Source organism: Arachis hypogaea, chromosome 3, assembly GCF_003086295.3.
Source record: "Arachis hypogaea cultivar Tifrunner chromosome 3, arahy.Tifrunner.gnm2.J5K5, whole genome shotgun sequence".
NCBI classification, from domain to species: Eukaryota; Viridiplantae; Streptophyta; class Magnoliopsida; order Fabales; family Fabaceae; genus Arachis; species Arachis hypogaea.
Window position 1 is genome coordinate 129,087,434 of NC_092038.1, and position 13,889 is coordinate 129,101,322.

Here is a 13,889-nt window from a genome sequence, read left to right on the forward strand (position 1 = left end):
AAAGCCAATAAGAACCTGCCCAAAAAGTCTATCAGAACTGGCGCAGCGACTCAAATTAAAGAGAAGAAATTCGAGTATCACAATCTGCACCACAAACTGAGAAGGTCATTTTTTTCTTTTTTAAAAAAAATTAAAACATATTTCATACTGCATATTATTACAACTCAATTCTATAGACTTGTTATTTATATAACTGTTAAAGTAAACTTGTTACAGGCTGTAGGAGAAAATTCCAATGACAACCCTACACCATTTAGAGAAGCACTTGATTATTAGGCCACCAGCTTCATGTTTCGTGCCTCCATCCATACCAGCATCAGGACCAACCTTATGGTTCAAATCTCAATCTTCTCAAAAGCTCCAAACCTAATGTCGCATACCTCACAGAATCAATCGAATGACTCGATAGCTGAGAAGACATGTCCAAAAAACACTCATGATGGAATTTCTCAAGGGATGATAGCTGCTGCAACTTTAACTATTGCATCGAGACTTTTAAAATTTGTGCCAACACATGACTTCAGGCCTCCAGGGCTCAGGCCTCCTAAGCAGGGGTGACAATGCTAATAGGGATATAAAAATGTGTTATTGTTGTTTCGATATTTTGACTCTTTAGTTTGAAGTGATACAATGATTCCAAGATACATATTAGTTGTTTTATTTAGGGCCATGTTGTCTCTATAATGATAGATGAATTGTGAACAGATGAATTACATGTTTGGTGACAATATGAATATAATAATATGAACTGCTATGCTTTACATAAAATTACTTGAATCCATGCTACATGTACAAATATTTGTTGCACTAATTTGGATTAAGATCTGGGAAGAACCTTTAAACAATGATAACAATAATTCATCTTCATTTAATATCCACAATGTTTACATACACAATTTCATCCTGTGACACAAAACTCTTGGATAACCTAAAATTATTCATCAAGTTGCATACACAGTTATCTTAAATAAACAGGCAACCATAACCTACTAAAAAATGAAAAAATACTACAACCTAACCCCAAGCATCTACTTTCACCCATTTTTTCTTTCTACTCTTCTCCAATTGATTTTCTAATCCAATCAATCTAATTTCTAACTCTTCCACTTTATCATCCACTACATCATTTAAGCCTTCAAATCGATGTTACTTCTGCGACAATACCTCCTTTGATATTGTCTTCAAAACATACTCATTAAACAAAGAAACATAATCATCTATCCATACAAAGAATGAGCAATGAGCTTCTGCAGTCTATAATTAAATAAAATCAAAACATTAAAACCATGAACATACCTTGAAGTAAGTACAAAATTGAACAAAATCAACACATAATTGTCCATGAACATACCTTGAAGCAGAATTTATCGTTTAGACAAATCCAAATTGATTATTATATCATGACAAATATAGTTTGGGCTTGAATAAATTAGGTCATACTAAAAAAGGACTTAGTAAGATTTAAAATAAAAAATTTAAAAAATTTTAGATAACAATGATATTAAATTTAAATTCTTTTGTTTTTCAAAATATATTTTTGATTCCTCATTTAACAAATTTTGGTTCTTATGTTTTGTAAAAAAAATATCCCATAATTTTGAAATTAAATTTGATTCATTTTAAAAATTAGATCCAACAAAATCCGATATGATGTTTTATGTTCGTTGTATTTTAAATTTGGATCGCAAACTAATACAGAATGAAATTGACTTATACTCTTAGCTATATCCTCTATAAAAGTAAATAAATGTCTTTCTCAAATCATCGTCACTGAATCAAAAAGTGAATATGCATCCATTCTTTCGATCAACAAAATTTTGATGTTTCAGATTGCTTTCGAGATCGATCCGTCCAAGTTAAAATGTCAGGAGGCGCTAGCGATCTTCCTCATGATCTTCTGTCGCTCGTTGCGGATGAGCTAGGACTCATCGATCTTCTCAGCTTCCGTGCCGTTTGCAGGGATTGGCGCTCTGCTTCCACATGGTCCACAGCTGCGGTTGAATCCATGCACGGGTATCCATGGTTGCTCATCTATGGCGAAGACTCTCCTATCTGTATCTTGCAAAGCAGAGGCAACATGGGGATTTCTTACAAACTCAGATTTGAGGAATTGGATGGAGCAATTTGCATGGCATCTATTGAAGGGTGGTTACTTCTATTCAACAAGGGGTCCATGTTTTTCTTCTGTCCTTTCTCCAGAACAAGAATCGATCTTCCAAACTATCCTTTATTGGAGCTACCGGAATCATACGTGGCAACTTTTTCTTCTGCTCCTACTCGCCAGGATTGCATTGTGGCTGTAGCCACCAAGAACAATGCTAAAAGTAGCAGCAAATTGGAGGTACGGTTGCTTTTCCGAGGCTATAAAAAATGGTTGGAGTATGAACATGAAACGTGTTCTGGTGAACTTGATATGGCTATTTATCACAATGGTGTTTTTCATATTTTTCATGATTCATCTAAATTACTCACATTTATTTCGGTTGATGGAGAGGTGACATGGAAATTATATCTTCTGTTGACTGTTTCTAAGGGTACGGAACCTAAATTTGATGAATCGTGGTTAGGTGATAAGAAACCAGTTAAATATGTAACATGGAAGACGGAAAAAGCTTTACTGTCCTTTATCAATCGAATGAAGAACAATTTTGGATCAGATTCATCTTCTATTACTTGGTCTATTTCTACATGTGGAACTAAATTTGGAGTACAAAATGATCCTACTCAGTGCGGCGTAATTTACAAAGAGAAAAAAGTATTCCCTCCTCTAGATCCACAAGAAGGATGTGATAGCCGCACCTGTAACTTAAAAGCAGTATGGATTCAACCTAGATACTTCCAAGTATCTCCTCATCAAACTTGGTGATTTAAAAATTATATTTTGATTTTTTTATTTTGTTAGAAAATTTAGGATTTAAAATTTAGAATTAAGAGTTAAAATTTATAATTTAGGATGAAAAATAATTTTAATATTACTTGAAAAAAATTGAGTACATATTAAATTTTTAATTATTTTATAATAGTTTTTTTGTGTTTATCTAAATGATTACACTATCTTAGGTTTGTTGACTTTGTTAAATTTGTAGGTTTACTTTTATGAATTTGAAATCAATTACTTTATTTCAATTTCAAATAATAATTAAGAAAATTTTAGGTGTTTATTGCATAGATTATAACTCTGAATAAATTAATGTTAATAGTTTTTAATATTTGAATTAAGTTTTATTTTTGTCTCAAATATTTTATTTCAATCTCATTTTAATTTAATGTAATTTTCTTTTAAAAATATTTACTTTTTTATTAACATTTTTAACTTTTAAGTACCACAACAATAATTAAAATAAAAAATAATAAAAATAGAACGAAAAAAAATATTTACAACAAAAATAAGATATTTTATATATTAAAAATAAAAATAAAATTTAATTTAAATATTAAAAATTAAAATAATATTTTATATTTTTACTTTATAATTTTACTCTAATATACTATGGAAAAAGTGCTGAATATTATAACGAAGATAATCAGCCTATATTGTCCGTAACTAATCACCATTAGATTTAGTTACCATTGGATTTTTCAAGATTTTTATTTTAGAATAGAAAGAAGAGATAGAAATATTCTAGAAATTAGAAATAAAAAAATTTAAAAATTTTTTTGAATTATTTTACTCAATTTATGAAATGCTAAAAAAATTTGTTAATTTTGAATCACAATAAATAATTGTTATAGATGATGAATTAATTTTTTATCGATATTACTTTATTTTTTGTTCGTCTACAATGATTGATAAATCCACAAATTTCAATTATATTTTTCAAATAGTATTTTTTTTCTTTTCTTCTATTCGATTGTATTTTCTTACAAACTTACGGAAGTGTTCTGTGAATGTACGTATAAAAAGAACTTATTTCATTTAGCTTTTTTATGCCTACTATAAGTCTATAACTAGTTATTTCGGTTCTCTACCAGTAATTTTTAGCATAACCTCAGCTAGTAAGATACGACTTATTTGATTTTTAAATTGGAATTGAATTAGATATTTTTTAATACTGCTAAATATTCTTGAGTTCTGTATCATGTCAATTTCTAATTCTTACTTGATCATTGAGATTCGTGATCAATACAGATTAATTAATATTTAGTTTAAGTATAATTGAAATTGAATTAGATATTTTCTAATACTACTGGATATTTTTGAGTTCTTTATCATGTTAATTTCTAATTTTTACTTGATTATTGAGATTCGTTACAGATTAATTAATATTTAGTTTAAGTATAAAGAATATATATTACTAGCGAAAGCTAGTGCACTCCAGATAAAGTAGAGAGTGCAACACTCTTTCAAAATTAGCCTACTATAAAAAATTATCAGGTAAATTAAATTTATTTATTTATTGTTATTATTATTATTGTTTTTTTTGTTATGGGCTGAATAAACAAATTGACATTGACAAAAAAAATTAATTCCCTCGTTTAACACAGGACTACTTTTACACCACAAAAGTACTCAGAAAAACTTGATCGAATTCTTCATTACTCTGTTATTTTCGATGCCATGTCTTCAAACATCTTCACTGTTTTATTTGCTGGTGGTCCTTTCACTATCGTTCTGGTTAGCCACAAATTTCTCTTGAACCCATTCCCTTCCACCTCTTCCATTAATGACCTTTAAAGTCTGAAAAATCGATTCTGTAGAAGAACCCCGATCTCCAAGAAGGCACCATAATTCTCAAATGATGATGGCAGTCAAAGCACAGAATACATGCCAGTTACAAAAGTTCATTATCTTTTATTTCAAATTATCCTCAAGGTGTACCGAATGAAAATTAAAATACAATTATATTTAAATAATTATTTGTATTACTTTTTTATTAATTTATTCAAAAAATAATTAAACTTTAAAGTATATTGGTATAAAATATTAAAGATATAAAACTAAGAGAAATTTTATTTGTATAAGAATGAGCCTAATAAATAATTATTCTATTTAATATATAATTAAGAGTATTTCTTTTTTTGCTAACGAGCTCTATGTAACACCCTCACTATCAGAAATCATGCTTCCGGCTGCGCTACTCTGATAGCAAGGAGTATTACGACTACTTTACATACTAAATATTAGAATAGGAGCCTGTAACTCGATACTGTATCGCTGATTTTTTTTAAAACCGGAAATAGATACTTTATTTTAAGAAAATTACAAGTAGGCATAGATTCATATACAAGACTCCTTATATAATAATTCAATATAATATACGTATAAAACATACAATTCCTATCCCTCTTACAAACTTGTAATAACAAAGATGAGGGGAGAAAATAATCTAATTAATACAACAACATATAAATTAAACGTAGTATAACTCTTCTGAATGCTTCTTCATCTGGTTCATGAAAAAGTAAAGCTGTAGGGGGGTGAGAACCTAACCACACGGTCTCACCACAGAATTTCAAAGTTGTCATAAGAAAATATTCAATAAGAAAACTGTTTTCAGATTCTATTATTATCATTGCCTTATGAACCCTTTTAAAATCCAATAGCTAATCGTTCAAAACCTTTTTCAAAGAAACAATGTTTAATATTTTCAGAAATCCAAAGTCTTTCCTTTCTCATAAGCAAATCTCAATCAGAAACCAACCATGCAATGAAACAACACAGTCATTCATTCAGCACCAAAGTCCATTCTCAAATGTAACACGCCAGGACAAACACAGGCAAGATAGACAAGGAAAGCACAAGTAGGAAGCAGTTACAGCAAATAGTTCAAGTAGCAGTTAAGAAAAGTTTAGCAATTAGGCAAACCAAAACAAGTTCAAATCCAAGCAAAGCATACAAATGCATATGATGCATGCCGTCCTATGGCTGATGAGGCTCATCTGTCGGTTATCCAGCCAACCCGACAAGTCTGAATTGTCCTTAGACTGTTTCCTGACGTGCATCCCCAAGAGTCTATGCATAGCTTTTTCTCAAATAATCAATATTGCTCAATAGGGGTAACATTCCGGGGAATTTATATAGTGCCCGATCACACTTACGTTGTCGGGTCAACAGAGTATCGAGTTTTTAATCTGGTACACGTGGTGGCAAGCCACGACACTTAATCCACGGAACCTCGTATCTCAGATATTTCAAATTCATAAGCCATATAAATAATTCAAAGATCATATCTCAACATTCTCAACATCATAATCATTCATCAATCCAAATCTCATTTCCAAATTCATTTAAAAACCATATTTCAGGAAAAATCCTCATCAATCCTCATCATCCTTCTTTCCATCCCGTTCATTAACAATCCCAATTCAAAACATAATTCTTTCTTTGATAAATAAATCAATCTTAAAATATAGAATATTTAAAAACAAATCTTTTTAATTAATTACTTCAAATAAAACTTCTAATTTTATAAAATTTCGGCAGCATTCCTTTAAAACTCGGACACGGCCACCCTTTTCGGGTCCCATCCAAACATTTCTCAAATCCTTTCTCAATCATTTCCAAATCTCAATCACTTTCCAAAATTCAACCAATTCCAGTATCAAAGTATTTTCAAATCAGACCAATTCCAATAATAAAACTCTTGCTAAAGTCAAACCAGCTCAAGTATTAAATTATTTATAATATCAGACCGACTCAAAGTCAAACCACTTTAACTTCAAACCAAGAAAAACCACTTTTCATAATAATCAAGTAAATGACTTTCCAAATCCATTTCTTATCAACAACCGTACTTCACTCAAGCAATCAAACACTCAATAATTCAGTCCAACAAACCATCATATTCACAAGACAAATATAATCACAGAAATACATCTTTTTGCATCAATATCTATTTATCACAACTCTGTAATGTAAATTAGATTTTAAGAAAAACCCTACCTCAATAAGTCGAAACTATAGACCAAACACGTCACTGGAACTCTTTTCCTCTCGGCCCGACATTGGTAACAATCGCAATCACAGCTCCATGGTGTCCGCAACTATAGCAGTAACTTAAATTCACCAATGTGCAGCAACCGGACCTCGATCCTAAAGCATTAACGTCGCAGAGTCTTAACATATAATAGAACAGCGATGACTGACAGAGTTCAAAATTGAAATAAAGAATAGCTTACCATACTAAAGAGGAGCGACTAAACCGAGCAGCCGCCATGACAACAATACTCGCTACAATTAACGACTCAGAGCAAAGGCAGCAGTAGTGGAATGGTAGCTCCAACAGTGGCGTACGACAGAGCAACTCGCGATAAACAATCCATGGCACAAACAACCTTAGCAACAACTCTTATAGTAACCAGGAATTTGACCGACAATAGGAGAAAACCAGAACAGGGCTAGGGTTTACCAAGAAGGTGGCGGCTCCAATGGCAGTTTCTGGCGACCAGAGGTACGATGGTTGAATTTTCATCGATGGTGACTTGGTAGTGGCTTGAACGGCTTCTCCTTCCTCGCACACACTCTCTGCTCTCAGACGACAGCACGGCGACCCAACAGTGGCGGTGGCGCGACAACTCCTCTCCCTGCACCGGCGATGATGGCGATTCGAAATGAGGGCGACGGCGGCGGCAACGGCGTCTGGAGGTGGCGGCGTGTTTCTCTGCTCCCTCAATTCCACACACTCTCTCTTCCTCGGATCTCCCTCTCTTCCCCCTTCTGCTCTCCCTATTTTCTTTTCCCGTTTTCTCCCTCTTCTTTCTGCTATTTCTTTCTTTCTCTGTGCGTGCTGCATATGTGTTTGGGAAAAAGGGGGAATAGGGTGAGTGCTGATGAGTGGCGGTGAGTGTGGGTAAGGATTAGGGTAAAATTAAGGTTAGGGTTTGTGTATAAAATTGGAAATTTTAGGATTAATTTGGATTTGGTTAATTTTAATCAAATTAGGGTATAGAGTGTTAATTTAAAATCTAATTTAATCCTCAAAATTATTTTAAAATATTATTTGTTGTATTAAAATACTAATTGATTTGAAATCAAATTCTTTAATTGAATTTATAAGATAATAAAATTTATTTTCTTTATTCCTAAAACTTAAAGTATTAAATCATAAAAATATCAATTATTTGAATTAAATCACATAAAAATTCTTGTCATTCCATAACTACTAATTTTGTAATTTAAATATAGAAAATAATTCAATAATTATAAAATTAGGTAAAATTCTAATTAATTATCAAAACCTGATTTAATTTTTTATTTAATTAGCTTTAATAAAATAATTTCTAAAAATAGAATTTCTAATGAATAAATGAATTGAAATTAATTCATAATAAGATTTATTTAAAAATTCTGGGTCTTACATTCTACTCACCTTATAAAAATTTTCGTCCTCGAAAATTTAAGTAATATAATACATAAAATATTACATAATTTTAGTACTTTACTTTTGAATATTTTAGAAAAGTAAAAAGTCTTGGCGCATATATATATAAAATTTTAATTAGTAGCTAAACCATAAGACTTAAAAATAAAGGAAAAGCATGGTGTAAAGTAGAAGTTACAAGATAGGCTCAAAAGAAAAAGGGTTACATGGTGTCAATACTCTATCAAAATTTGAAACACATTAACATGCAAATTTTCAAGATAGATATTTGCAAAAAACAATGCAATCAACACTTTTGTTCCCTTAACTAATTAATTACTAGGCGCTTCCGAACTTACTTATAACTCCCCAAAAACATTCTTACTTCATAACTTCATGATTCCATTCTACTGCACACCTTTGACACATCCGTGGTGATAACTAGCTTTCATATCAAGCCTCAAGGTTTCAACTTCCCACACTTTAACATAATTCATCGTCAAAACTCCCAATTTAAAATTCTCAATCTCATCAAAGATTTGCAAATTCACTATCGGTCAAACGTCCAATGTCAACAAAACATTTTCGCGTAAAACAAAGCTCCATAACATCTTGTGGCATCGTACACTTACAAGCTTTACCTTCCACTTTTGCTAATCGTGTCCTAAGGACTAATGTATTACTTACCATATCTAAGATCGCACATGATACTAACACATATATCGAGTTCACTCAGAAGATCACGAGATTTTAGAAAGGAAGGACAGGTAACCAAGACAGTACTCATAAGAATTTGGAAGAATGAATTAAATTGGAGGTAACAAGGATGTACAAGAAATGAAGTTTGTTGAAAAGGAATCATTTAGCAACTTCGAGGATAATTCTTGAATCAAAGAAATTCGACAGGGTCAATAAGAAGAAAAACAATACATTAGTCTTAAATAGATTCAAACTGAGTCGAAGAAGTATGAGATTTTACAGATGAGAAATGATCGAAACCAATAGTAACACATCACAGCAGACCGACTTCAAATTAATAATAGGGTTCATAGTTTGTGGAGGAACATAAGATTAACAATCGTGTTGTAAGTTTTAACAAAGTCAGAAATGTAGATAGATCAAGATATGCATAAAGTACAGATTGTGAAGTAAAGAAATATAAATTACATCTCAAGAAGAGAAAAAGGACAAATGACACGGCATGATTAAAACGCATAAACCTATACCACCTAATTAGAAGGAACACTTAACATTTTTAAAGATTCAAGGATTCGTGTCGTACCAAAACAATTTTCAAATAGATAAGCGCAAGTATGTTCAAAGAGATACAATTCTCAGTAAGAGAAGAACAAGCGACAAAGATAAGATTCACATGAATTCGAAAAAAGGCATAGGATTACAACTAAACAGTAATGTACAGGCACGAGAAAACGTTTCAAAAGAGTTATTTCGTATCCTAACAAGAAATATTGAATTTAGGAACTCCAAAGAAAACAAGAAAAAGGTAGTGATAAATTAGATCAAAATAAACTAAAACCAAATTAGAGGAGCACAAGGTTCACAAGAATATGAAGGAATGGTTCAAATCACCAACAAATAAGAATGGTCAAAAGTCACGAAGATACCAGAAGGAAGAATCAAAATGCAAGTGGAAAAGAATTTTAATTTCAAAGAATTCCAATAGAAACCTTAGAGGAGAACAGGACAATTGTTTTACAAAATTCAAGAGAATCATCGAAAACGTAAATATTGCGTCACGTTAAAACAAATTCAAGTCGAACTAAATTATACAAGATTTGTGAAATGAAAATTAGCCAGGCTAAGAATGAAATGTTTTCTCGATAACCTTGAAAGGTACTTTACATAATCAATTAAGAATTTGCATAAAAACAAAGCGAGATTGGTAGGAAATCAAGTTGTTTTTCGCCAAAACTATTTCTGAGATAAAGACAAATTATATGAAATTTGAAAGATAAAATTTAATTGAATTAAGGATCAAAAGTAATTCTTCAGAAATCTCAAAAGATATTCAAGCATTTAGTCAATTAGGAGTATATAATGAAATCACGGTCAAATTGAAAGGAATTTCAAATTTTGTTTAAAAGGGAAATTTAAGGTATGGTTTCAAAAATACATATAAATAAAAATATTCAAAATTTAAAGCACCTTTATTAAAATTAAAGAATGATTATAGGTACAATCAAGTAAGAGAGGATTGAATTGAAATTTCTTCTAAGAGAATCGAATATCTCTTTTAAAAAGTTTAAAATTAAAATTCTATTTATTTATTTATTTTTTGAAATCACAATCTCAAAAAAATATTCAAGAAGATTGAAAGGTAAGGAAACCCTCTCTTATTTTGAGAAAGGAACTTAATCAAGGAACTCGAACAAAATTTTACAAGACACGACAAATCGAATAAGTTCTCAACTAATCCGAAGAAATACAAAATTCTTTAAGAAAAACAACCCAATCAATAACAATTTCTTAAAGATTTCAAAGACCTTTTTGATGCATTAAACAATTTCAAGATCACACAAAAGAGTACATGAATCAAAAAGAGTTTGAACAGACAAAAACAAATCCTCCAAGGAATTAAGTAAACATAAACATAGGCAGTTAGGATTAAACAGAATGTATTTCAACAAAGAACAAGGTTGAAAAATAATCAAACTACTTTTTGAAAAGAAACCTCAAATGAAGGTTATCAAGGCATACTGTGGAAGAACAAGTTAAAAGTCATCAGTAGAATTTTCAAGACACATAAAAGAATATCCTCGAGAATTAATTCCTAACGTCTGCAAGCTGCGCGATAAGCGTTACCTATTACTTATCAATTCCAATTCGCCTATAATAACCCATTAACTTCCCCGTTCACATAAGCCATCAACATTAAGTTGGTCAGACTTAACATCAACAGATATGCAACGGTAAACTAACAGTGTTAATTAATAGGCAGTCATGTGCATAAACTCTAATTCTTGTTACTTGGACAAGACCTACAACATGACGGACATTCAGAGAATGCAATGAAAGATGGTCAGTCCATCCCCAAGGCTCTTATCAAGATGAACCGCTCTGATACCATAATGTAACACCCTCACTATCAGAAATCATGTTTCCGGCTGCGCTACTCTGATAGCAAGGAGTATTACGACTACTTTACATACTAAATATTAGAATAGGAGCCTGTAACTCGATACTGTATCGCTGATTTCTTTGAAAACCGGAAATAGATACTTTATTTTAAGAAAATTACAAGCAGGCATAGATTCATATACAAGACTCCTTATATAATAATTCAATATAATATACGTATAAAACATACAATTCCTATCCCTCTTACAAACTTGTAATAACAAAGACGATGGGAGAAAATAATCTAATTAATACAACAACATATAAACCAAACGTAGTATAACTCTTCTTAATGCTTCTTCATCTGATTCCTGAAAAGGTAAAGCTGTAGGAGGGTGAGAACCTAACCACACGGTCTCACCACGGAGTTTCAAAGTTGTCATAAGAAGATATTCAATAAGAAAATTGTTTTCAGATTCTATGATTATCATTGCCTTATGAACCCTTTTAAAATCCAATAGCTAATCGTTCAAAACCTTTTCAAAGAAACAATGTTTAATATTTTCAGAAATCCAAAGTCTTTCCTTTCTCATAAGCAAATCTCAATCAGAAACCAACCATGCAATGAAACAACACAGTCATTCATTCAGCACCAAAGTCCATTCTCAAATGCAACACGCCAGGACAAACACAGGCAAGACAGACAAGGAAAGCACAAGTAGGAAGCAGTTACAGCAAATAGTTCAAGTAGCAATTAAGAAAAGTTTAGCAATTAGGCAAACCAAAACAAGTTCAAACCTAAGCAAAGCATACAAATGCATATCATGCATGCCTGTCCTATGGCTGATGAGGCTCATCTGTCGGTTATCCAACCAACCCGACAAGTCTGAATTGTCCTTAGACTGTCCCCCGACGTACATCCCCAAGAGTCTATGCATAGCTTTTTCTGAAATAATCAATATTGCTCAATGGGGTAACATTTCCGGGAATTTATATAGTGCCCGGTCACACTTATGTCGTAGGGTCAACAGAGTATCGAGTTTTCAACCTGGTACACGTGATGGCAAGCCACGGCACTTAATCCAGGGAACCTCGTATCTCAGATATTTCAAATTCATAAGCCATATAAATAATTCAAAGATCATATCTCAACATTCTCAACATCATAATCATTCATCAATCCAAATCTCATTTCCAAATTCATTCAAAAACTATATTTCAGGGAAAATCCTCATCAATCCTCATCATTCTTCTTTCCATCCCGTTCATTAACAATCCCAATTCAAAACATAATTCTTTCTTTGATAAATAAATCAATCTTAAAACATAGAATATTTAAAAACAAATCTTTTTAATTAATTACTTCAAATAAAACTTTCAATTTTATAAAATTTCGGCAACATTTCCTTTAAAACTCGGACACGGCCACCCTTTTTGGGTCCCATCCAAATATTTCTCAAATCCTTTCTCAATCATTTCCAAAATTCAACCAATTCCAGTATCAAAGTATTTTCAAATCAGACCAATTCCAAATAATAAAATTCTTTTTAAAGTCAAACCAGCTCAAGTATTAAATTATTTATAAAATCAGACCGACTCAAAGTCAAACCACTTTAACTTCAAACCAAGAAAAACCACTTTTCATAATAATCAAGTAAATGACTTTTCAAATCCATTTCTTATCAACAACCGTACTTCACTCAAATAATCAAACACCCAATAATTCAGTCAAACAAACCATCATATCCACAAGACAAATATAATCACAGAAATACCTCTTTTTGAATCAATATCTATTTATCACAACTTTGTAATATAAATTAGATTTTAAGAAAAACCCCTACCTCAATAAGTCGAAACTATAGACCAAATACGTCACTGGAACTCTTTTCCTCTCGGCCCGACATTGGTAACAATCGCAATCACAGCTCCATGGTGTCCGCACCCATAGCAGTAACTTAAATTCACCAACGTGGAGCAACCGGACCTCGATCCTAAAGCATTAACGTCGCAGAGTCTTAATATATAATAGAACAACGACGACTGACAGAGTTCGAAATTGAAATAAAGAATAGCTTACCGTACTAAAGAGGAGTGACTAAACCGAGCAGCCGCCATGACAACAATACTCGCTACAATTAACGGCTCAGAGCAAAGGCGGTAGTAGTGGAATGGTAGCTCTGACAGCGGCGTACAACAAAGCAACTCGCGATAAACAATCCCTGGCACAAACAACCTCAGCAACAACTCTTATAGTAACTAGAATTTTGACCGACAATAAGAGAAAACCAGAACAGGGCTAGGGTTTACCAAGAAGGTGGCGGCTCCAACGGCAGTTTTTGGCAACCAGAGGTACGGCGGTTGAATTTTCATCGATGGTGACTTGGCAGTGGCTTGAACGGCTTCTCCTCTGTGCGCGCTCTGCTTGACGGCGACGGACTCAGAGGCGGCGACGACAGGGACCCGCAGAGACAACAACGGACACGAGGGCAGGGCTTCTCCTTCCTTGCG